The 21,003-nt window shown below is 48.4% G+C and overlaps 1 protein-coding gene across 24 annotated transcripts in view; it reads right to left on the bottom strand.

The window, feature by feature from the left end:
• The window catches only part of LOC123518130 (polypyrimidine tract-binding protein 1-like), a 256,907-nt gene that overhangs the window by 173,019 nt on the left and 62,885 nt on the right, over nt 1–21,003 (bottom strand). For 8 of the 24 annotated variants that reach the window (XM_045278782.1, XM_045278787.1, XM_045278784.1 and 5 more), the window contains exon 1: nt 13,745–13,889. The exons of 5 other annotated variants lie outside the window; for them this stretch is intronic. The gene's annotated coding sequence lies outside the window, so the exon portion shown is untranslated. Of the gene's footprint in view, nt 1–13,744; nt 13,892–21,003 lie in introns of those variants that run through there. 11 more of the 24 variants (XM_045278774.1, XM_045278768.1, XM_045278776.1 and 8 more) reach the window with 4 other exon arrangements.

Genomic DNA, 21,003 nt, shown 5'->3' on the forward strand with positions numbered 1-21,003 from the left:
CAATGTCGAGTCACTCAAGGCAGAAAATGTCGGAGCTGAGAGACCATTCAGACCACGCTGGTAGAGAATGACGAGTGCAAGCAGAGAAAGCATAACAAAATGATTGCACTAGTTCACGAGGAGCGGGAGTGTCACCGACGTACGAGAGAACGCCATGCGGAATGCCAAGGCCACACATTCCACACGGAGAAACACAGCCGCCTGCCACGCACCGATATCAATCATCAAGGTTGCATGAGGGTGATGTAAGCACGTCCCCTGAGGGAAGCACATGTCGTCTGCTAGCGGGTAAGGGGAGGGGGAGGGATCGCTATCTCCTGCAGCGTCATCACAATAACACAACCACCAATAACATCAACGCTGACATCTCCACTAGGTCGCTGAGAAGGTTGTCTGGAAGACCCGCAGGCCAACCACCGATGACTTCAAGTTACAACTACTAATGAGGCTGAAGTTCCCTCGTTAGGGGGCACGACAGAGTAATCCTTGAAGGTAGCCCTCCAGTCGCAGAAGGAGGCTGTACCAGTGTTCAGTTATTCCTGCAGGACATGAGCAAGACTCGTCTTACTAATCAACCACATTACTACCCTCTCCCTATCCCCATCCTCCCTCCCCCGAGAGAGAGAGAGAGAGAGAGAGAGAGAGAGAGAGAGAGAGAGAGAGAGAGAGAGAGAGAGAGAGAGAGAGAGAGAGAGAGAGAGAGAGAGAGAGAGAATGTTCTGACTTCAATCACATTATACAAGACCTAACCGACCTTCGCATCAAGAAAGACCCCGAACTAATACCTACATTCAAGGGAGCAATACTCGCCTAAAAGATCAAACACGTCCCAAAGCACTATGTGTATGCATGTATAGTAAGTAGTAGGCGGTTGGTGCAAGCTGGAAGTGGAGGCGCTAATAATGCAGAGTGGGTCGGCGGGGTGGTAAGCGGAGCCCCAATATATATGCCCGTGGCAGGTGATGGGAGTCAGCCGGGGCGTGAGGTGGGTCCAACATAAGCATCGGCCGTGTTTATAAAGCTGTGGCGGCGGCTGGTATCACACGATGACTTCTGCTCCCCTCCTCCCCAGCGCGATTTCCTACTCTCCTTCCCTCCGCACCACTTTTGCAGCGTTACTTCCTCTATATGTGAGACAGTAAGCAACACACACACACACACACACACACACACACACACACACACACACACACACACACACACAGACACAGAGAGAGAGAGAGAGAGAGAGAGAGAGAGAGAGAGAGAGAGAGAGAGAGAGAGAGAGAGAGAGAGAGAGAGAGAGAGAGAGAGAGAGAGAGAGAGAGAGAGAGAGAGAGAGAGAGAGAGAGAGAGAATACATACCACTCGCGTGTGAAGGTTCTACGCCCCCACTCACCCACACACACATACCGTAACACCCTAGAGGGATGGAGAGGGACGAGGGAGGCCGGCCCGTCGAATAATATCCGGCCACGGTGGAATACGTATGGAATGGAATGATACAACAAGGTGAGGCAGAGAGGAAAAAGGATAGGGTGTCACAGCTACACGGTTCAGGCCGAAAGGAACAAGAGATGTGTAGTATAGGAGCAGACAGCCCTCGTATATAGATAGCCCCACATGCCCACTCCTTGATGCTTAAATGGCTGTGATAGTGTTAGCACAAAGATTAGAGGCATCATGGTGAAAAATCTTATTATCGACTTGTTGATAACAGCTGGAGTGAGGGTGCCCTTATCTTGGCGGGGAAATACGCTGCTGGGTCTGTGTACTGTAGGCGTCCTGAGAGTATGAATAAACATCCTGTGCCACCAAGGACATATTTATCTAATTGTACTGCGTTACCTAACACAACCATATCAATATAATTAAGTGATATACAGCCAGCCACTTTCTAAACAATTGAAAGATATGATAACGAAATAAAAATAACATTCTGAATCCCAGAATAAAACAGCCATTCGCCTCTTTCTTGGTTCGCGTTAAGAACGAGATCCGTGAGCGGCAAAGGGGCACGGGGAGGGGGTGATATACGGGAGGAAGGTAACCATTCGTGTGCCCTCTTCCCCTTTAGTGTATTTTTAGTACACGGAAGCAAAGTAGTTGTCTTATAAATAGAAATGATTCACAAGGACAAAGTAAACGAGCCGTTATATAAATAGAAATGATTCACAAGGACAAAGAAACCGCATTAATTTACAAGTAACGCTCGAGTCGTGTGCGGTTGAAGAACAGACTGTGTAGCATTATGAGACCAAGATGCCTATCTTGCCAAACTGCAACAATGACTCCACTGACACATCACCGCTGGTCACAGATTTTATCCACCACAAAAATAATAATAATGGCCACCCCCCACCAAAAAAAAAATAAATAAATAAATAAAAAATTGCAATTATTTACAGGTTATATCGAAAAATCAGGGAAGGATCAGTTGTGAATAAATTATTATTACTGAAAAGAAGCGTTTTGATCTCGTATAACGTAGCATCAAGTTTGATGATTTAATGCACCAAGCAACAGCAATAGCACAGGCAATCTTTCGGCAAAACTCCACCTATTTCATCTCAACTGGACTGGATGCACCTACACTCGCCTTTAACAATGTATAAGTGCAAATGAGTACCAGCTCCCGCCCCTGTATAATTCCTGTACTTCATTAAACATTCACAAATTACTATAATATTCCAGGATGTCCAGATCCAACAACATTGTATATTTTAGCATGAAACAGCCATTACGGGCCTGCTCCATCATACACGGGTCGCTGACCTTATTGTTTCACCTGCTGGCCGTCCGCTCACTCAAACACAGCGATCTAGACGCTAAAAAGCCAAAACACTAAAGGCTAATGAATACAGGTCCATCATAATTCAAGGCTGATGAGAATAACTGAGGATGAATGAGCGACTGCACCAAGAGTTCACACTTAGTCTCTCTCTCTCTCTCTCTCTCTCTCTCTCTCTCTCTCTCTCTCTCTCTCTCTCTCTCTCTCTCTCTCTCTCTCTCTCTCTCTCTCTCTCTCACACACACACACACACACACACACACACACACACACAAAGCAAGCTCACTCAAGGAAGCAGACACGACCAAGAGCCCATAATAGTGGCGGAGGAAAGACGAGCGGGAGCAGCAGTGGCAGCCGCTGGTGATGGGGGTACGCGGGGTGGGTCCTGCCATCGTCCTGTGGGAGCGGACAGCATCCCACTGCACTCAAAATAGGAAAAAGAAACACGGAAATGTTGCGAGAGAGGAAAAGAAGGGAAAGGAAAACAGAGGATCAATAGAAGAGCGAGGAAGGAAAATATTCAGTTTTGTAAGTAAAGTATTTGTGGTTATGAAAGCAATGAAGGATATATAAAGCTTAATGGCAATCATGACTGGATTATGATGGAGAAATAATCGAATACAAGACCGGAAGGAGGCGAGACAAGACGAGACGCAGGCGGGGAGAGAAGGGATGTCGCGATCGAGAGGAAGCATAGAGGCAGAGGGATGGAACAACGTATAATGACGTTGGGAAATGGTAAGGGGCCGAATGGGACCCGAGGAAAGTGGAGGGGAAGAGAAGGCTGAGCATGGGGATGAGTGAGGGGATGGAGTGGGGAGGGTGCGGAGAGCATCCATCGCCCCCCTGTGCCACCTTCCAGACCATTACCTCACGCACCATTCGGGACCCCAAAGCCATCGTCGTAATAGCGTGTGCACGAAACTCTATTACGTGCCATATTCTGCATTCTGGCACACGCTAATTCCGCATTCGTGAAATTCACCTCGAGTTTCAAATTTTGCTAACCCCTTCCCCTCCGCCCATCTCCCAATACCTCTTCATGACATTTCCCGACGACCCACGTGGCCGCGACTATGTCTACCTGTACGTCTGCATCACATCTCCATTTCCATGTCAATTTCCCATCTGCCGAAGCGGCCTAAGATTGCTTGCCCCACCAGAAGCTCCACACCAAGTTCAGTTTCCCAACGTAACACACTTACTCCCTACTACATTAGAGGGTTAATGCAGCCGCTAAATGAATGGACTGACTCCTCTCACAACCCTTGTTTCCCCTGAAGTCCCCTCTGGTCGGGGTGCACTGGTCTACCGATTTCCAATAGAGCGGTCAGTCACTTCTCGCTACACTTACGCCGATATTATTGGTCAATTACTCTGGAGCCGCAGCAAGGCATACAAACACGGTAGAGTGGACGATGAAGGCAAAGAGTAAGGGAGAAAGGAGGCTGAGGACACTAATCCTTCACTGTGTGTTTTGGTGAGCATAGCAATGACCAGGGAAAGTCTAATTGCAATAGTTACAAATTAAAACCACGCCCTCTCCCCCCGCTATCAGTCTTCCGACTGGTGGCAAGGGAGCGACAAACCTAGGCGAGTTATGGGGAAAGGGGTGAGCCAGGCGGCGGCTGTGGTGATGGGAGAAGGGGTAAGGGAGAGACAACAGGCCAATACAGAGGCCACGCCAAGACAAACGGCGCCCCAACAATAAACAACAATAGTGAGCTGTCTCGGGTACTTTCCTAGGTAAACAACACCATGACTCCACACCTCGCCACCCTCTGTCCTTACCTCTTCGATCGCCGCAATGTTACCGCCCTGTACACATTCCACCCTTCCTACCCCCAGCCTCTTCCTCCTCCCCTCTCTCTCCATTTGCTTCACATCCCTACCAACATCTGTTCTCGACCCTGCCATGTCCACCATCACAACCACCATGTCTTTCGCCTTCCCCCAAGCGCGCCATCTGTCCCCGCTCCTTACCGCCCCTAATACACCCCTGCCCTACACCACCACCACCAACAAGGCACTACCCGCTTCCAGCCTTATATACCGTAGGCAGCCCACAATAGATGGATTAACCCTGACAAGAGTGCAATGAACCACCAATACAGCAGTCCGCCTACCCACAACAAGCCTCCGGAAAAGAATTAATTTACTCCATATGGAATGACCGTTAATTTACAAGAGGGAATGAACGTAGAATATAAACAGTACTTCACCATTACCAAACACGGGTGGGTGGGCGGGTGGGTGTGTGTGTGTGTGTGTGTGTGTGTCAAGGCTACCACCCCAGGGCCTGTCTCGATAAATTACAAAGAAAAAAAAATAAATAAAATACCTCTTCCTTCACGATAAAGATGAGATGAAGCTCCCCGGACAATTTTCCTTCTCTAGAAACAACCGCAGCACTTCCTCGGAGGGACAGAGTTGCGACACAGAGAGTAGGAGCAAAGAAACAGAAGGAAAATGAGACACGGTGATGCAGTACACAACTCAACTCCCGCCCAACCGCCTCCATATACACGTGTAGTCCTCGGGAACTACACAGATCTTCATCTAGTGTTAGAGAAAAGCGCTTTTTGTTGGAGAGAGAGAGAGAGAGAGAGAGAGAGAGAGAGAGAGAGAGAGAGAGAGAGAGAGAGAGAGAGAGAGAGAGAGAGAGAGAGAGAGAGAGAGAGACAATTTAATAAAAAGTATAGGATAAAATAGAATAGAAAAGTCCAAGATTAGAAAAGAAACCTATATGTTCATGAACTAAATGTAACATGAAATTGAAATATTAATACACGGTTACTTCAATGCTTTCCACTGACCCCCACAAAAAATATATGAATAAATGAACAAATACAATAAATAAATAAACAAATAAATAAATGCAACAGGAACTTTACATAATGCAGAGCACCGGAAACACATGAAGTATTAACTATTAGTAAATGTTTAATTGGACAGCAAAATCCACATGGCAAAAATAAGTGAATAAATAAAGACAAATATAAATACTTTCACATTTACTACATGTAAGTCTGAACGTGAAAAATGTTGTATACCCACCGTCCTCTTTTTAACGTTACTAATTTTACGACCGCACTCCCTTGCATACACAAGTGTTTGCTCTTCATGATGGCTAGGTGAATTTCTCTCTCTCTCTCTCTCTCTCTCTCTCTCTGTGTGTGTGTGTGTGTGTGTGTGTGTGTGTGTGTGTGTGTGTGTGTGTGTGTGTGTGTGTGTGTGTGTGTGTGTGTGTGTGTGTGTGTGTGTGTGAGAGAGAGAGAGAGAGAGAGAGAGAGAGAGAGAGAGAGAGAGAGAGAGAGAGAGAGAGAGAGAGAGAGAGAGAGAGAGAGAGAGAGAGAGAGAGAGAGGGGGGACTGATGCTAAGGCATAAAGGGCCGGTATGATAAGCAAGGGGAGGATCTTGCTGAGGACAAAGTTGTCACGAAGTGTCGCCCAAGTCGTGAGATTCTTCCCACGCGCGTCCATTTGCCTAATCATAAGCATACCTTTTGTGCGTACATTCACATCCTCTGACACACACACACACACACACACACACACACACACACACACACACACACACGCGTAGTGCAATGGTTAGCACGCTCGACTCACAATCGAGAGAGCCGGGTTCGAATCCCGGAGCGGCGAGGGAAATGGCCAAGCCACTTAATGTGTAGCCCCTGTTCACCTAACAGTAAATAGGTACGGGATGTAACTCGAGGGCTTGTGGCCTCGCTTTCCCGGTGTGTGGATTGTGTTGTGGTCTCAGTCCTACCCGAAGATCGGTCTATGAGCTCTGAGCTTGCTCCGTAATGGGGAAGACTGGATGGGTGACCAGTAGGCAACCGAGGTGAATTACACACACACACACACACACGAAGCTCTACATTTTAACCTGGCTGCCTCTCTACCTTCCGTTTTTATTCTTTCCCAGGTGTATGTATACCTGTAAGCCAAGCGGGTGGTGGCGCCAGTGTTCTCCCTCTAACACCCCCCACCCCTCCCACAGCTTGCCCCTCTCCCTCGTCCAACTCCACCATTAGTACAGACAGCTGCTACCGACGGAAGGTAGTGGCGACGGGACACACACACACACACACACTCACTCACTCACTCACTCACTCACTCACTCACTCACTGTGTGTGTGTGTGTGTGTGTGTGTGTGTGTGTGTGTGTGTGTGTGTGTGTGTGTGTGTGTGTGTGTGTGTGTGTTTCCATGGGCAATTACATTTTTTTCACCCCCGTGTGTCTTTTTCCCCCATGTTTTGCAGCACCACAGGACTAACTTAACCCAAAAAGCCACCAGCAATCAATTAATGGTAGGCGGTGAGCGAACATCAGCATGGCTCGTGTATTTCCCGGTGACACACCACTCACTGCTTGCATGTGCTCCCGTCGTTACTTGTTCCCACGCCGCACTTAACTCTCCTCCTCTTCCTCCCGATCCTCGCTACCTGACTTCCCGCTCTGGCGCTCTCTTCAGCTCACGAACATTGAACTTCAGACCCACACACACACATTGGCGACTGGCTACTAGATTCTCATTGGCTTCCATCTATTGGCCTTCACAGCACGCCATCCCACACATCACCCTGTCCGAAACTTTACCACGAATATATCCTCTCGAGATCCTCCTCCTTCGGTGTGCAAGTGTCACGCGCCAGGCAGGCTGAAGGGGGGAGTGGGGAGTGATTTGCTAGAGGGCAGTGTGGTAGGGGAGGGTACCGGCTGTGTGGGTGAGTGGTGGAGAGGCTGAGGTGGTGCTAACGCGACCGCTTGATACAGCAACATTCGTCAGGCTTTGACCGTGACGATGTTTATGAAAAAGAGAGAGAGAGAGAGAGAGAGAGAGAGAGAGAGAGAGAGAGAGAGAGAGAGAGAGAGAGAGAGAGAGAGAGAGAGAGAGAGAGAGAGAGAGAGAGACTCATGTGCTTAAGGACTGGGGTGAGTGACACGGGAGGTAAAATTAAAGAGAGGACGAGAATGTGTGTGTGTGTGTGTATATGTGTGTGTGTGTGTGTGTGTGTGTGTGTGTGTGTGTGTGTGTGTGTGTGTGTGTGTGTGTGTGTGTGTGTGTGTGTGTGTGCGCGCGCGTGCTCGTGTGTGTGTGTGTAGATGGGAAGACGGTTTGCGAAGAGCTGCTGTAGGGAACAGTGGCACGGGAGAGGTATGTTTATAAAGGCTGTACGGAGTGGGGTTCAAAAGCAAAGGATGGGAGCGCGGATCAACACGAGGATGATGATGTAGTCAGTCGGGCGAAGGGAAGGCAAGCAACGTGTGAAAGAACAAATGCCAAGGGCGGGGTGGGGGATGTCGGCCAGCAGATGGGATATCTGGCTGAAGGTGACGGGGAAGGGAGAGGAGAGGAGCAACCAGAGGGGGAAAGGAATGGGAGGAAGAAGTAAGACTGGGGTGGGTGGCCGACTACCAACGCCATATGGGCCAAGACGAAACTTGTAAACAATGGAGAAACCAACAGTTTGTACGGTACTCCATCCACTCCAGGCTGTCGTACTCATCCACCCCTTCCCCCTCCTCTTTCTCTCTCTCCCCACCCATCCCCGCAGCACTCCACTCCATTCCATTCCTCTCTCCTCTTTCCCTTGTATGTACACGGCAGGGAAACGAAAATGAGGGAAAAAACGGGAGCTTAATTACCGGATCTTTTAACCTTTAGCTCATCATTATCGTAGCTCTCATTAATTACCCATTCCAGCTCAAGTAAACCATGAAAAGCTTCAATATTTCCAAAGCTAACTTCACGGGAATATTTGGAAGTTACACAAAGATTTCCTGATAAAAACAAACAAAATTATGCTGTAAGGAGAAAATAATCTCTCTTTCTCTTCTCTCTCTCTCTCTCTCTCTAGGCATAAATATTAAAATCGAGAAAGAGAAAAGTACATAACCCCTGGAGTTCGTCTTTCCTCATTAGGAAGCTCCCGTCTGTCTGACTAGCTCTGCTCTCCTGCCTTTCCACACAGCACCCACTAAAGCCCTAAGGGATGAGGAGGAGAGAAAGAGGAGCACCAATGATGCTCTTAGGTGAGAGAGAGAGAGAGAGAGAGAGAGAGAGAGAGAGAGAGAGAGAGAGAGAGAGAGAGAGAGAGAGAGAGAGAGAGAGAGAGAGAGAGAGAGAGAGAGAGAGATTAGAAAGAGAGAAGGCGACGTCTCTCAACCAACATGATCGATTCTCCAAGGTGCCGCCGTCTGTCTTCTTTCTACCTGCCTCGCCAGCCGTCTCGTGGCTGCCCCGTGTAATGTGTTGCTCCCCAGCCGCCGCCACGTTCACGCTAGCCCTTCGTGGTACACACTCATCACCGCCGAAAAAAAGGGGTGTCAGGATAAAGTTAAGATGAAACGCGACCTCAAATCATCACGATTCATGGAGGGAAAGAGAAGGACAAAGAGGAGGAGGAGGAGGAGGAGGAGGAGGAGGAGGAGGAGGAGGAGGAGGAGGAGGAGGTAAGGTTAGTGTAGTCAGTCAATATGTTGTTGTAGTAGTAGTAGTAGTAGTAGTAGTAGTAGTAGTAGTAGTAGTAGTAGTAGTAGAGGAAGGCAAAAAAAAAAAAAAAAAAAAAAAAAAAAAACGACGTATATAAACGAGAGTACAAAAGAAACAAATCCATCACCGAGACAAGAAAGAGGGAGGAAGGGAGGGAACACACACACACACACACACACACACACACACACACACACACACACACACACACACACACACACACACACACACACACACACACACACACACACCATCATTCACCGACAACACACCTCACCACTCGAGCCTACAGTGCCAACTAATTAAGAACACAGGGTGGTCCTAAAGCAAGCCGTGAAAGGGCGCCCGCCAACCGAAACAAGCCAAGTAAATGAGCAAGCGAACGAAATTGGGGGAAGGAAAGCAAGTGGAGAAGAGTAAGGGAGAAAAAGAGGGTAAGGAAGGGAGAGAAAAAAAAAAAAGGTTTCTTTCTCGACCTCCTAAAGAATTCCAAGCCACATTTCCCTCCCAAGGCAGACGGGGAGAGAGAGAGAGAGAGAGAGAGAGAGAGAGAGAGAGAGAGAGAGAGAGAGAGAGAGAGAGAGAGAGAGAGAGAGAGAGAATGGCTTAGTAAATAAACACAAGATAACACAACAAGTAACAGAAAACATGAAGAGCCAGAAAATAAACAAGATAAGGGCAACCAATAACACCACCAGACACGGCATGTCCACAAAGCAGCAGCTGGGAGGCGGCCTGGAAACCCTTGACGAGACATAAGTTAGCGAATAAGAGAATTTTCAAGTGGGACAGAAGACAAAAGGAAAATACACCACATAGACAAGGGATGATGAAAGAAAGAGGAAACAAGTGGTGGTGAAAGGTGTGTGTGTGTGTGTGTGTGTGTGTGTGTGTGTGTGTGTGTGTGTGTGTGTGTGTGTGTGTGTGTGTGTGTGTGTGTGTGTGTGTGTGTGTGTGTGTGTGTGTGGCGAGAGAATGAATGGCAAGTTAAAAATACAGGTGAATGGGGAATTGGGGTGGAAGGGTGCAGGCACGTATTCAGAGCCATGGCGCTGCTGAAACACGATACAGGTAATGAGCATGAAGGAGGTTAATGAGCTGAAATGAGAGGGAGGGAATGAGAAGTATTGAGGCTCTGTGACCGCCTACCCTTACTAAATCCCAACCTCTTCTCTTCTCCCACTCTCTCCCTACCTTGCTACTCTCTATCCCACACAACCCCCTCCTCTTCCTATACAACCTCCCATATGGCTTCGACTTCAATAACGAGGGTCTCTGGTATCCGCCATACAGCAACCCGAGGCCTCCATGATTAACTATAAAGAACATCTAAGGTGGAGGACGGAGAAGCGGGATCAATGTTGAAGTAGAAGGGGAGTTTGGGCGCGGAGGGCGGCGGGTTTCCTTGGACGAGGCACCGCGGGGAGGTACCTTTGATACATTCGAAAGAGGAAAAAGATGAAAATGAGGAAACGGATGGTGACTTAAATTGCGAACACTGTGCTTCCTAAACAAGAAGGCGAAAATGTCGCCTAAGTGACAATTATCCCTCCATCCTCTCCTTTCCCTTCTTAAAAGTAAACTGCTTATAGATTTTCAATATCTGGAAGGAGAAACGTGACGACGCTCTGAGGCACAAGGCACCTCACCTACCCACCTCTCGCACCTCACCCCATTCGCACACCTGCCTCCCTTCCCCGTCCTCCAGCCACTCTACTTTTATCATTCCCATCAGCCCAAACAAAGCTCTCGGAGTGAAATCCTCGTGAAGAGCAACCAGCGCCCTGACTGACGCCACTCAAGCACCTCGAAACATTCCTCACCAGGCGTGAACACAAAAGCCACTATGAATCATTACAAAGCAAGACGTCGAACAATCTATAAACGCCCTCTGATGAAAACCAGCCATTAACAGGTGGTAGGACTTGCTGCTCAAGCAAAGGTATGCAGGCACAAATCAAGGACCCGCACTCACCCCCTTCACATGAAAGTTACCGCTAAGAGTACTCTTCACTGCCTCACTCATCTACACCTTTGCACGCCAGCCTCTTCCCTCTTCATCCTCGAATTTCAGAAGAGGCAAATCCAATAAATCAACGGTTCTCCCGACATCAACATCCTCTCAATTAACGTCCCGGCCAGGTGGTGGAGGCCTCAGGTGAGCAAACATGTGGCGCTGATGGTAGGGAGGCGGGCCCGAGTAATTGTGGTGGCAGTGTGTTGTGTAAAGTAGCAGAGTAGTGTTAAATGGAGTGCTAAAGGGAGGAAATATGCCAAACAACAGACGAAGAGAACTTTTGTGTAGTATCTTGGAGCGATTTTCAAGCGGAAAGCCAAGCAACTAAGCAATGAGAGAGAGAGAGAGAGAGAGAGAGAGAGAGAGAGGCTAAGTACAAGTTAGCACCACACACAACCTTTAGTATTTCCTTTACTACGTGCTGACTATCGAGTAATTTTTTGGTGTGTTTACGAACAGAGTCGCAGTGCAGGCCACAAAAGCTTTATTTCATTCTTCGTGAATTACTAAAAAAAAATATACATATCATACCTCCTGATGTTATGCACTCTAATTTGTCACGGAAACGGCAGCCTATGCAGGAACACCAGTTTTTTTTTTTTCCTATGGGTTTATTATTGGAGACAAATATTTACGTGGCTTGCATGTCATTAAACCGTTACAATGTATATAGTGAGTTGATTTCAAACTAAAAAATAAATAAACTTCCCTAACAATTAAGATTGTCTAGTGAAAATCAACAAGCGAAAAGACAGAAGACATCCAGTAAAGTTTGTGCGGCGTCCAGGACGGCTGAGAACGAACTGATCACCAACCAAGGAAAAATGCCAGCGATGAGAAACGAGACTCTTACTCCTCTGCTGATGAAAGGAAGAGACAGAAAACAAGCAAGTCGCCGCAGCCTTGCGCTACTACCAATAATGTCGCGCACTGCAGGTAGTTTTGTTATGGCAAAAGCGGCAACTCGACGCACCACCGGGCTTGGTGATTACCCTCGGCAGCCATGACGACCGCGGCCCTGGTGGTGGTGGGACAGGAAGAGGGGCGAGACGCTAGGGGAGAAGTGGGAAGGGAGGGTTTTCAAGAGGGCTAGGAAAGGAGAGGCCAGGAGAGAGGGAGAATAAGGGAGAAGGGAGAGAGTGGGGAGGGGAGGGGAGGGGGAAGGGAGAGAGAGCATAAAGGCTAATTCCCATGGAGCCCCTTTCTGAAGAACGTCACCTGAACGTCAGTCTTCCATCCCTACCTCCTCCTACTGTCCCCCACTCCGTCCTTACCACTACCCCCAATACAATTACTCGCCCCTCCCCCTGCCTCTTCTATTCATATCCCACCCCAACCCTCCCCTGGCCCATCAGACCTCACCCCGCATGTCTTCCCCCTCCGAGGTTGTTTGCATCCCCGCGTGGCCTCCTCCGCCCGGTCTTCCTGCCTCCATGAAAGCTTTCCTTGTTCTCCCTTCGACTCAAAAAAACACATCTCCAGCCTAGGCACTCAAGTAATCCCACGCCTGGCGCCAAATTCAAAAAGTTGTCAGCTAGAACGCAAAAATAAATTCTATGAACAAAACATCAATAACTGACACCATTCGCGGGAGGAGGAATGAGTCAGGAGGATGTGGGTTCTTCCTCCCCCCTCACACCCTGGCTCCCCTAACCCCCTCCTGCTGTATTCCCTAGGGCTCTCTCTACTCTCCCTCCCCTCAAGGGCCCCTCCTCATTCCCCGGCAGCCGACCATGACTCGCCCGAACGATACCACCCACACCACTGCCTCTGCCTAATTCTGTGTAGGGTGGCACACAATCTTTCCTGAAAGGCGCTGTATAGCTGCACTACAGTAGGGCGTATCCACGCACTACTATTGTTATTGCAACCATTCACACGTGTTCGCTGTAGTGGGATAAACACAGGCCGGAAACATATGGCAGATCAACACAACACACACACACACACACACACACACACACACACACACACACACACACGAATTCACCACATCACAGTTTCTCCCCGAGCGAAGGTAACGTCACGTCATGGAGGTGGTGCAATACGGAATGAACACGTGGCGCCTCCAAGATTCCAGAGTGCACCAATCAGTCAGATTCAACTAAGGCACAAGTAGATCAACAGGTGTTGCACGCTTCCTCCAGATGCAATGAAAGCACGATAGGAAAACTTCCAATTTGCCACTTGTTAATGTCATTGCTTCAATAATCGTTGCTGATGGGTGTTGTAAGCGGCATCACAGTAATTGTACTAGTAGCTGTAGTAGTGGTGGTGGTGGTGGTGGTAGTAGTGGTAGTGGTAATGACTGGTGGGTGGTGGGTGGTGGAGGGAGGTGGTGGTTGTGGCAGCACCATCGGCAGGGGCACACATGCGCGGCCAGATCATACCTGCGCACGCTTCCAAAAGCTTCACACTACTTCACTACACAAACACTGAGACACTTACTCGATTTCTTATGATGTCACTGGTGTAAATAAATCCACGCTGGCGATTTCGTTGGAAAAATAAGTGGATGGTGTTGACGTGAGGGTTGCCTGGTGGTGAGTGGGATAGTCTGTGAGTGTGAGTGTGCGGCGCGGGCGAGAGAGACGCGGCGAGTGTGCGACGCACACACACCTCGCCGCTCCTCCTAGCCTCACCCCTCCTCCTCTACCCCTCCCACCCTCCGTCACCAACCACCAATCCCGCCGCCGCCACCACGCTACTACTCACCGCCACCACCACGCCACACACACACCGTTCTTGTGTTTACTGCACTACACTTGTGACCTACGTGGTTTCTTGCTGGTTTAGAAAGATTAAAGAGGTCCATACGGCAGAAATATTCCTCAGTCTTTGTCACGTCTCTTCCACCGCCGTCGCAAACCAGCGATCTTCACGTTTCTCTGAATAAATGTTTGCACCACACATTCAATTGCTTTGGTAAACCTCATGCAAAGGTTGAACAGCACGTGAAGATGTTCCTCTCTAAAGTCTGAAATTGAACCCGTCACGAAGAGAAGGCGAGAAAGAAGGAAAGCGAACACACCACCACCGTCGCCGTCCCTTCCCTCTGCCCCAGGCCTTCCGCTACACAACTCTCAAGTCTCCCAACGGCCTCCCCACAAAACAGGACCTCGTGAACTAGCAGATCGTACAAGTGAAGATGCTGTCAAACTGTTACTGATACTGAATCACAGTCTTTAGTGCAGATCGTATAAGTGAAGATGCTGTCTAACTGTTAAACGATGCTGAATCACGGTCTTTGGTAAAGTGATAATTAAAAAAAAAAACGATGGCTGCAAGGGTGGTTAGCTCCTTGGATCCGACCATCACACCACGCAAGTTCAATCTTCCACAAGGAGGTTGATGGACCTTTGTAATATGGCTTGGCCAAGCTTATTTTCAGCTCCTGTACTGGTAACTCTTTTGTTACCACCTCGTAACATATACATATACAAACAAACCATCCTGACAGTGGAGCTCAGAATGTTTGGAAGTTTGACACCCTCAAAAGGGCACCTATATTCTCTACATTATATATATATATATATATATATATATATATATATATATATATATATATATATATATATATATATATATATATATATATATATATATATATATTCCGCCTCAAACTGCTGAAAATACACTAGTAATTGAGCATGTTTCCCTTCAGAGTCCTTTTCATAACTATTCGAGAAGAAAAGATACGAAACTCTAATAAAGCCTCATTGTATCGAGCCGCCTCGAAACGAAAAAAAACTTCGCGTGTAGTGCTACAACCCCAACAACCCAACAACTTTTGTCTTATACTCTAATAACACGGCAGATTAATGTACATCTTCAAACTTTTAAATATCATCTTGTAACCGAATTAGTTATTACTTTGACAGGTATGATAAATTACTCTGGCGACGATGCTAGTGAGTTCTCTATTAACAGGGGTAAGAACCAACAATCCCTAGTTATCCCTTTGACCACGAGGAAGGAACACAGTGGTTGTTGCATCATAACCACCGCTCACCTAAATGACGAATTACAGGCGGGAAGAGGAAACAGAACCAGAGAGTGGTCGCTGTAACTTTAAATGCGCTACCCTTGTGGTTCAGAAGTTCTCAACACAGTACCATTAAAACTTCCTAAGGGGTTGTCACCAGCCGGGAGGAGGGACCAGGTGTGTGCCGCCCATATGGGAGGAAGAAGTCGATAGTGATGAGACAGGGAGAGCCGAAGAGGGAAGGGAGGGAGGTGGCCGGCCGAGTCACGTGACCTCGGCCAGGGAAGAGGTATAGGGGAGGGGGGCCAAAGTGGATGAACGAAGGTGGGAAGGGAGGAAGGGGTACTCATGGGTAGGTTGGGGCCAAGCAGCTCAGCTTAGCCCTGCGCCGCGCCGCTCTCCGGCATCCCTCACCACCCCACCCTAGGCGTTGTTGATGGTAAACAACCTCTACCTCAACCTACATCAACACTAATATCTTCTGACAGTGTTTACAATGAAAGGGACTCTGACATTATCTGACAACGGAGCCAAAGGTACAGGGACAAGTCTTTTCCAACGCTGTGCTCCCGTCTGTAATGCTGTTGACATAAGAGAGAGAGAAAAAAAACTTCCCTACCATCGCTGGCCTGTGACCTCAACCAGCTCCGCATCCTCCTCAGAGGAATGTGGCCTCGCTGCGTACCCTGACCTCACGTTCGGGGCATGAGGTCACTTCCCTGCCCTCCTTGTCCGCGGGCACACTCTAATCGGTATGAGAATGGCAATCCACCTCTTTCATTGTATATAGTTACTTTTGGATAGCCAGGACCGATGTCACCAAGTCTAGTCCGCTAGCACGTGTGCTGTTACAACTCGGGTTAGAAATGAACCACTGATTTTCTAAGCTGACATACTATCCATAGAAAAACAAACATGTTTGCATCAAACTATAACGCACACAAGACCTGACGCTCATAATTCAATAGTGAAATCCATTCTCTCTACCTTGTAGCTACGCCCTTCAAAATTAAAATCCCACTACTTTCAGTTTCCCTCATTCTTATCCTTGAAAGTAAATAGACAAATAGATGTATGTGCGAGGTTTACCAACCCTTTTCTACGTGTCTCTTCCATTCCCTCCTCCCGAGCAAACAAAAGCCAGGCGAGGAGGCTCGAGTGCTAGGTCATGTGGCATCACGTTGTCTTGTACTGCAACACAAGTTTTCATTCCAGTTCCGTGTGAATAATCTGACCATGCTCTTGATCTACCTTCAGCGAGTCTCAGGGAGGACAGGACACCGCTGGCCTCGTGACGCAACTCTACCGGCGTCACGCACCACGACTAACAAGGTCGCAGAATGACTCACCATTGACAAAGGTGGGGGACACACCCAGCGACCATGGATGCACACTACTGGCAGGAACACAATATCGGTGCAGGCAAGAATTTTTTTGGATCGGATTATACAACATAGTAACACGACACTATTAAACATGAAGATAATAGGCTGATAGATATTATGTAAGAATACAATACATAAAAAAAATCAATAAAATTCGATTTACAAATAATGAGGCTGATTATATAATCTTACCTTGTTGGTATTCAAAGATTAGCGGGGATGAGACAACTTACGTCAGGAGAGGAGTTACATAGAAAAACAGGCCACAACAGATATTGCAGTCCTCACGAGGAGAAATGACGTAAGTTAATAGTAGAAGAATAGGATAGCAAAGCAGAAAGGAGAGGATGAAGAAGAGTGTGTGTGTGTGTGTGTGTGTGTGTGTGTGTGTGTGTGTGTGTGTGTGTGTGTGTGTGTGTGTGTGTGTGTGTGTGTGTGTGTGTGTGTGTGTGTGTGTGTGTGTGTGTGTGTGTGTGTGTGTGTGTGTGTGTAAGGAGAGGGGCACTGCAGGAGAGGTCAATATTGGGGCCGTGCGTGTACAAGAGTCCCATGCGGGGCCTTCTTGCCCCCACCGCGGCACGCACGCCCGCCGTCTTTACACAGACTTTGTCATTTCCGATAACATCCCAACACTCCACCTTTTCTCAAGTCCCTCCGCTAACTACTACCTCCACCCTTTCCTACAACCAACTTTCCTGTATTGAGAGAGCTAGAGAGAAAAAAAAAGTGGTGGGGGGGGACATGCAATGTTTTACCCCCACTTTTCTCCTTCATTCATACAATGCAGACGTAACAACTCGCAAACCTTGAGCGAGAAAGTGTGCCAGAAAAAAAAATGGATAATAATTCAAATTATACCAACGGTGAAAACTGGAGGCGGTGTGCGTGGGAAGGGGGTAGGAAATGCCAGGTGCGAGGGGCTGCTGGGAGGGCGGCAGGGGAGTAGGGCGGGGGTGCACTTCCTGGGCCAAAGGCGGGACTGCTGGTGCTGCTCAATCATCCAACACTTCTTTATGTTTATTTTTTTTTTTTTGAAAATTTTGAACATAAATTGCAATTTTTCTAGGAAACACGGTAATATTAATGTAACCCTTTCGCAAGTCAGTCATATTGAGTATCGAAAGATACAAAATCCGAGTGGAGTACACACAAGAATGGGCGAGCTATTGTTGAGCGGGAACTGAGGGACTTGGTGCTGTCACTTTGAGGAACTCCGCTACGAAAAACGCTCTAGGGAAATACTCCAAGACATCAACCAACACGAAGAGGTCATGCGAGCAGCTGCACCTTTATTGCTATTTACTTGTACTGTTCTATTTGCATAAGGGTACAACTGGCAGCGTTCTCAAGACAACCCAAGCTAAGGTGCGCTCTCTCTCTCTCTCTCTCTCTCTCTCTCTCTCTCTCTCTCTCTCTCTCTCTCTCTCTCTCTCTCTCTCTCTCTCTCTCTCTCACACACACACACACACACACACACACACACACACACACACACACACACACTGCGTTGTAGGTAAAAACGGAGTAGGGTAGGTAGTGTTGGACGGACACACGGCTGTCTGATGTGGACGAATTGTTGCGTGCTTCAGTGGCATTATAGTGAGTACCATACGACACATCTGCATATCACGGTGTGTGTGTGTGTGTGTGTGTGTGTGTGTGTGTGTGTGTGTGTGTGTGTGTGTGTGTGTGTGTGTGTGTGTGTATCTCCTGGGAGGTCGAACACGTGATGATTGGACATGCCAAGTTGCCACGTTCAGTCCAATATACTTCTATGAACTACTGAGAGGCGGAGCTTCGTATCATTTCGTGAGGACACGTGAGCTAAGCCAGTACTCAACTGCGTGCGTCTTCCGGAGTCATCGCCCCTTCCTACATGAAGAGCAGGGGAAGGAGGCGGCGTTCTTACGTATCCTCTCTCTCTCTCTCTCTCTCTCTCTCTCTCTCTCTCTCTCTCTCTCTCTCTCTCTCTCTCTCTCTCTCTCTCTCTCTCTCTCTCTCTCTCTCTCTCTCTCTCTCTCTCTCTCTCTCTCTCTCTCTCTCTCTTTTTTTTTTTTTTTTTTATTTAAACATAATTTATACAGAAGAACATGTACCCAAAGGCGCACTGTCGTGTGCTACCTATTCTAAGGGTACTACAATCTATTTCTCTACAATATTTACAAGACTTAAAAATAGATAATATACAAGATGGTCAGCATGTAAATGGAGCACTGTTCTTTTCACTTCACTAGCACTATTCACGCACTGCACTACACTGAGTGTCACGTCACAAAGAGTGTCAGAGGAGTTGGCAGTGTCTGTCTCCACTTATGTGCCATCAGTTTGACACTGTGTGTGTTCATCTCCTGGACGTGAGGCACCGCGGCCGTGAACAAGTTCCACATCCTGGAGACGCGTCCTGCGAAGGTGCGTTGATGCTGACACCCGTGGGATCGCGGCACCTCTACGGCGTCACCACCATTGAGCACCGTTCTCGTGCTCCGTGCGGTGACTCTCAGAGGATGACGCAGCCCTGCCAGATGTGGCACTCTTTGCACCTGTGCCTTATGGAACACTACGATTGCCGCCACATCTCTGCGGTGTTCCAGTGAATCAAGGGACGCTCAGGCTCTGGGTGAGGTGGTATTGCAGCATCTACTAGCCGTATGGCGCGGCGTTGGATGCTGTCCAGTCTCCTTCTGTGTGTGGCGGCACAGGACATCCAGGAGAGCTGCGTACTCAAGGTGGGGCCGCACCTGTGCCTTGTACAGCAGCAGTCTCCCCTTCCTGTCGAGGAAACTGGCGATCCTTCTGAGGCGGAGATCCTGTGAGAGGCTTTCTTGGCAATGGATTTGACATGGCTGTCAAACCTCAGCCCTCGATCCACCTCCACTCCAAGTATCTTGACGTCATCTTGGGTGGGAGAGCAGCAACGCCAAAGACAACTTTCCTGCCATTGCTGCCATGGCGGCTGGGGACCGAGACAACCATTGCCTGTGTCTTCTCCGGCGCGAATGTCACTTGCCAGCGAGCACCCACTCCTCTATCACTCGTAGCTGCTGATTGATGGCCTCAGCAGCCCGCCCACTGTCCTGGCGTGGATAGGTATAGGAGAGGGTGCAGTCATCAGCATAGGCCTTGACTCCTGGCAGTAGCTGGAGAAGATCATCCACGTAGATATTCCACAGGGTGGGCCAAGAATTGAACCCTGTGGCACTGATGCCTCCACAGGCAGGGACTCAGATGTTTGCCCGTTGACAACCACCTTGAGGCTTCTGTCCTGCAGGTAATTTCCCAGGAGTCGTAGCAAGCCACCCTGGATGCCTTTAGCACGAAGCTTTTCCAGTAATCCGTTGTGCCATACTTTATCAAAAGCTCCAGCTATGTCCAAAGCAACCACTATAGTGTCCTTGCCGTCGTCGAGGGCGTCCTGCCACTGCCTGGTGAGAAGCATCATTAGGTCGGAGGTTGACCTTCCAGGTCTGAACCCAAACTGTTGGTCTGAGAGGAGGGCATTGTCCTTGAGATGGCTACACACCACCTCTGCCACGACCCTCTCAAACACTTTACCCACCACTGACAACAGGGATATGGGTCTGTAGTTTTTTGGGTCCGTCCTGGAGCTTTTTGTGTGCAGGAACTACTCGAGCCTCCTTCCACACTGAAGGCCAGACGTTTTCCCGTACACAAGTTGTGAACTTGGGTGAGAGGGGCAGCCAGTTCCTGGGAGCATCGCTTCAGCAGGTGCGGGCTGATGTCATCAGGGCCGGTAGCTTTCTGTGTGTCCAGCCCCGCAATAATCGCTTCACCTGCTGATGCGTCACCTCCACCATGGTGACAGTCTTCTCACATTTGCCTCAGCAGCAACACGGCAACGGTAGCCAAACCATGGCTGATCCGTCGGTCTGGTGGTGTATTCCTGTGTGGGACGTGGCGTCTCTCTCTCTCACTCTCTGCTCCTCTCTCTCTCAGTCTCTCTCTGGCCTCTCTCTCTCTCTCTCTCTCACACAAACTAGAGAGCCCAAGTTACCTTTCCCTACCTCTCTGGAAGTCAAGTGAGGCCCCGAAGCTAAAGAATTAGGCTTAGAAAACAGTGACAAAAAAATGAGAAAAAAAGATTCTTCATCCTCCGAAGATCTTGGAATTACTGAGGGTAGTGGAGTAGAGGTCGTGGGGGATAGGAAGCGGGGAAAAAAATGGATGGAATCAGAATTACAGCAAAGGTAACTAAGGCATTTCAGTTCTCAAAGCCTTTAACTATCTCTAAGCTGATCGGTGGAGAAAGGAAAGCCTGGACACTAGAAGGGAATGTAGAAGAAAATGAGAAACCATGTATACTAAAGCCTCATAGCAAC

This window comes from Portunus trituberculatus, chromosome 43, assembly GCF_017591435.1.
Source record: "Portunus trituberculatus isolate SZX2019 chromosome 43, ASM1759143v1, whole genome shotgun sequence".
Classification (NCBI taxonomy): domain Eukaryota; kingdom Metazoa; phylum Arthropoda; class Malacostraca; order Decapoda; family Portunidae; genus Portunus; species Portunus trituberculatus.